Source organism: Lathyrus oleraceus, chromosome 7 (genome assembly GCF_024323335.1).
Source record: "Lathyrus oleraceus cultivar Zhongwan6 chromosome 7, CAAS_Psat_ZW6_1.0, whole genome shotgun sequence".
Lineage (NCBI taxonomy): Eukaryota > Viridiplantae > Streptophyta > Magnoliopsida > Fabales > Fabaceae > Lathyrus > Lathyrus oleraceus.
In genome coordinates this window covers 513,197,762-513,203,458 of record NC_066585.1, presented here as the reverse complement: position 1 = coordinate 513,203,458, position 5,697 = coordinate 513,197,762, and the positions used below count along the sequence as shown (strand labels likewise).

General features: G+C 38.8%; 1 pseudogene; it reads left to right on the top strand.

Moving 5' to 3' along the window:
• The first annotated feature begins 1,342 nt into the window (after positions 1–1,342).
• On the top strand, positions 1,343–2,242 carry LOC127104664 (PHD finger protein ALFIN-LIKE 4-like; annotated as a pseudogene).
• The last annotated feature ends 3,455 nt before the right edge of the window (positions 2,243–5,697 follow it).

The following is a 5,697-nucleotide window of genomic DNA, read 5'->3' as shown; positions in this document are numbered from 1 at the left end:
TGGCAAACCTGCAAAATTTAGTCAAAGGATTTGCAACAATAGACAACTTGGCACTTGTAAATGTTGAGGGAACTGGAATGGCCGGTGTTCCAGGTACAGCAAGTGCTATTTTTAGTGCAGTCAAAGATGTTGGAGCTAATGTTATCATGATATCCCAGGCTAGTAGTGAGCATTCTGTATGCTTTGCTGTCCCCGAGACGGAAGTAAAAGCTGTTGCTGAGGCATTGCAATCAAGATTTCGTCAAGCTTTGGATAATGGGCGTCTTTCTCAGGTTGCAATTATCCCGAACTGTAGCATTTTGGCAGCTGTTGGCCAGAAAACGGAAAGCACTCCTGGAGTTAGTGCTCACCCCGAGACATTGATTATCCCTGCTCTAGAAAAATTGCAGGTAGCATGGGTGCCTTCCTTATGATGGATATGGCTCACATAAGCGGACTCGTTGCTGCATCTGTGCTTGCCGACATCTTTGAGTTTTGTGACATTGTGACCACCACAACCTGCAGTCACCGCATCAGTTGTTGATAAGCAGAAAGAACTTTTGGTCAATAAAGTTGTTAGAGAGCAAACAAATTCAATTGATGAAATGAGAAGGATATTGAAGAGTCTGAATCATTATGAAGCCCTTGGATTTAACCGCCACAAAAAGATCGACGCAGCAGTTTTGAAAAAGGAATACCGGAAACAAGGCCTCCTCCCAGCTACCACAACAACAAAACGGACGCACACCAGCTGCGAGTTGAAACATGTAACCAAGTACAACATCAACCAAATCATGATCAAAAAAGGCTTTGTAATAATTAATGTTTTAATGGAAACTTTTACCAAATTTCACTGCTGGCACTAGATGGGCAGTTGTTATGTCTTGTGGAGTTGGATTCTCAAACCAGTATTCAAAGCAAAAATATCCAGAAATTTGAAGAATCCCATGGGAGTGATGCTTTGATGTGGGTACCTGTTAAACCACCAAACAAGGGATCGGATACTATCACAAACTGAAGACAAATTGACTCAACCAAACAATACAACAATTTCTCAGAAGCCTACAACTGTTATAAAGGAATTGCAAATTATTATGAAGCTTACAACCAATTTCTTTGTTCCCGGTCCATAACCGATCACACCAGCCATAACCTGCATAATACACACAGAAATGGTCATTTTATTACAACCCTGTTTTGTTTTCCAACAAATCACAGCAGTCCTTGTTCCGGTTACAAAAGCCATGGCAGAAAGTGAGAAGAACATAACAGGATCCAGAAAAAAAACTCACCTTAACCTCTTGAACTAGTTTGGTTTTTCCAAATCCATAACAAAAAACAACAAACTCAGCATATACCTCTCACTCCTAATTCACTCTCACTCTTCTACTGCCAGACCATGTGAACCTACAATGGACTCGCGCGCACAGTATAATCCTCGCACCGTTGAAGAAGTTTTTAGGGATTTCAAGGGTCGTCGAGCTGGTCTCAGCAAAGCTCTCACCACTGATGTTGAAGATTTCTATAACCAATGTGATCCTGATAAGGAGAATTTGTGCTTATACAGCTTTCCTAGTGAGCAGTGGGAAGTTAATTTACCTGCTGAAGAAGTTCCACCGGAGCTTCCCGAGCCTGTGCTTGGAATTAACTTTGCCAGGGATGGCATGCAAGAAAAAGATTGGCTGTCTTTAGTTGCTGTTCATAGCGATTCATGGTTACTTGCTATTGCCTACTATTTTGGAGCCAGATTCGGGTTTGATAATTTGACAGGAAACGCCTTTTCAATATGATCATTGAACTGCCATCGATATTTGAAGTTGTTACTGGTACAGCAAAGAAACAAGTTAAGGAGAAGTCTTCAGTTTCAAACCACAGTGGAAGCAAATCCAGGTCCAGCTCAAAAGTGCGAGCTTCAGAACCCCAGGTTAAGCAGACAAAGGCGTTAGAACCTAAAGACGAGGAAGAAGAACTGGTTTCATCATCATCGATTTGCTTGGCTGAACCAAAGTTGCTTACTGGGTGTCAGAACTCAGTTACAAAGTGTCAACAATGCCCACTGTCGAACATAACTTATTGTCTCGTAACAGAGGTTGAACTGGTTCGAGGAAAGAATTTGGTTATCATGATTTATAACTCCCTTGGTTGGAAGAGGAACGAGTTGATTCGAACTCCTGTTGTTGTTGGTGATGTGAAAACCAAAGCCCCCCATATTTTCACCGGATTCACTGCAGTAACAAAACCCAAAGCAATTGGCAAGCGTTAGAATTCCAGAAAATATCCCAATTTGGAGTTAAGACAAAATTCAAGAAGAAAGCTTGCTTTAAGAGTACCTTTTCGAATCTAGCATCAACAGGGTAATCCGAGTCTGAACATCAAAAAAGGTATTTTGCAGGATGCTCCTTTGAACACGAAATGCACCTTTGAAACCCTAAATCAGGAGATATAAATAGAGAGAGTGAATCAGTAAAAGAAGAGGAGAAAAAATCGGAGGCGGAATTGAAAACTGGCAAACAGAAAAAACCTAACCTTAAAATCAAAGACAAACCTAGTTTGAAGAGTTGGAGGAGTTTGAAGCTTCATCATCGCCGTCATCACCGCCGAAGGTGAGCTCCTTTTTTATCCCATCCACGAGTTCTTGCATGTCCCCGTGTGTTTGAGTGAGACGCGAGCGATTGGGAACGACACTGATTGGGAACTTTTGAGAGCGATACCGAGATTGAGAGAGCGGTGAGGGAGCGATTTCATTGAGGGCGAGGGAGAGAGCTTGTTGGTAGCGATTGAGAGAAGAGAGATTCGTGAGAAAGAGAGGGCGAGTTCGTGAGGCCTCTGTTACTATTCCATTTTTTTTTCTTTTCTTTAATTTATTTGTTTAAACAGAATAAGTTTTGAAAGCATTAAAGATTATTTTGTTTAAAATTCTTAGGTTATTAATTAATAATAGTTTTTATATTTCCAACTTATTCCCCATTGATAACCCAACAGCCAAGCGGCTGGGTTCAGTTACTGGTAGTCCAACAGTTTTTTTTTTTATTAGTTTTTTATTTTAATTCTAATTTTTAATCCATTTTAGTTTATTTATCCAATCTAGCATCAAAATAACAACTAGTCATAAATGGCCTAGTGGAGAGAGGGTTTTCATGATCTTAAGTGGAGAGGGTTCAATACTCATATGTAGCATTTTTTTTCCTTTAGCATTTTATTTCTTTTAGCATTTTTTATGTTTATGTTTTATTATACTCATGGTTTCATCGTTATTTAATAACACAAAATCTGTTTTTTATTAATTTCATCATTCATTCAAAACCATTTTAAAACCATTAAAATCATATTCCTCGATTCAATGTCGAGCCCATTTTCACACCCTTGTAAGTCGATTGCTTTTTGAGCATCGCCATCAACCTCACATAGCTTACTCTTGGGCTTTCTTACAATGAGCCGGTTCTCTTGCACTTACACTCATGCATTACATTATTTGTTGTTTGGGCCCGATTTAATTATTTCATGATTTTTTAATCCCCATTTGACAAAACGTACCCCACTTCCCTAATGTGTATATAATTTTGTATTGTTTTATTTCTCTATTTGTTTTAGATACTAACACAAGAATAAAATCAACCATTTCCAAAAAAATACAAAAATATGACTCGATCCAACGTCGAGTATTTTCTCAATAAACAAACTAATTCACTTCTCCCTCCTATTCCATCCCATTTCTTTCAAACTTTCATCAAACGCTTGATTCAACGTCAAGCCATTTTTTCTAATAAAAACTCAAAAAATATTAATTCGTAGTCAAGACTTTTTCAATAAAGATGGAAATGGAACGTGGTGTATACCACGCACTCCTGAGACTAGGATTCGAGATGTATATCTCGCCAATCCTAGCTCTCGCCATCATCCAAGTTTATCAACTTTGTTTTCTCTCAAACACTCATTCAAATTTCTCTTAAACGTCCATCAATACTTGATCTAGGGTCAAATCATTTTCACAACAAAACTCAAAATACCTAATTCTTATTTAACACTTTTTCAATAAAGGTGGAAATGGAACATGGTGTATACCGTGCACTCCTGAGACTAGGATTCGAGACGTATGCCTCGCCTATCTTAGTTCTCGCCATCATCTAAAATTATCAATGTGGTTTCGTCAAACCCTTTCTCAATCAAATCTAAGATACCTAAATCTTATTTAACACTTTTTCAATAAAGGTGGAAATGGAACATGGTGTATACCATGCACTCCTGAGGTTAAGATTCGAGACGTATGCCTCGCCAATCTTAACTCTCGTCATCGCCTAAAATTGTCAATGCGGTTTCTTCAAACCCTTTTTCAATCAAATTCTAAAATACTTAATTCTTATCTTAACCTCTTTCAATAAAGATGGAAATGGAACATGGTGTATACCGTGCACTCCTGAGACTAGGATTCGAGATGTATATCTCGCTCATCCAAGTTCTCGCCATCACTCAAAATACCTCCAACCAATCAAACTCTTTTCTCGCCGTCGTGCGATTAATCAAAAACCTTTTTCATAAACGAAAGGTATCTTGTCTTAAGTGATATAAAACAATGTTTCGGCCACGATTGTCGAGTCGAGATAAGTGACGCTTTTCCGAATGTAGATTTATAAATCCGTTCGATGTGTGGTACGCGTCCACTCCTCATCTGTTTTGGGTAAAACGATGTTTTCGTCAATTAATACGATATAGCTTTCGCTAAAATTGACCAACAAACAAACATTTTTCTACCCAGAACTACGTAAGCCTTGATTTCTCTTTTGAGATACGTAGGAGCAGGATTTTTAAATCTTGTCAGGCCCACTAATAAAAAACTTAGGTTTAGTCCTTCGTCAAAAATCCAAAAACATTTCTTCTCTCTTCTATTCTTTCTTTCCCACCTAATAACTGAAAAGCCTAACATTTCAAACTAACATTAATGCACACAACTGACCTAATGGTTCCCGTTGAGTACAACGGACGTGAGGGGTGCTAATACCTTCCCCTTGCGTAATCGACTCCCGAACCCTGATATTGGTTGCGATGACCATATCTTATCCTTTCTTTTGTCTTGGGTTTTATCGATATTTCCCCTTTCTTTTTTAGGAATAAATAAAGTTCGGTGGCGACTCTGTTCAGTCCATCATTGCGAGCGTGCGATCGCGCTTCGCTTTGAAGTCGTATCCCCAATTTTTTCGATGTGCGACAGAAAGCAACACAGGGAGCCCATTCCAAAAAGAAGCACATGGAGAGTAACACAAAGGTTAGAACTTATTCATGCTGACTTGTGTGGTCCAATTTCACCTATTTCTAATAGTGAAAGAAAATATGTGCTATGCTTAATTGATGATTATAGCCGGAAAGTTTGGTCGTATATTTTGCATGCAAAGTCAGATACATTTGCTGTATTCAAAATATTTAAGACATTTGTTGAGAAAGAAACCAGTCTTTCTATCAAATGCTTACGAATAGATCGAGGGGGGAGTTCACCTCTATTGAGTTCAACGATTTCTGTAAAGACAATGGAATTAAAAGACAACTGACGACGGCATACACTCCTCAACAAAACGGAGCCGCTGAAAGGAAAAATCGTACAGTGATGAACTGTGTAAGAAGCATGTTGTCTGAAAAAGGTATTCCAAAACCTTTTTGGCCTGAAGCAGTAAAGTGGGCAGTTTATGTTCTCAATCGATGTCCCACAGTAGCCTTAAAAGATACAAC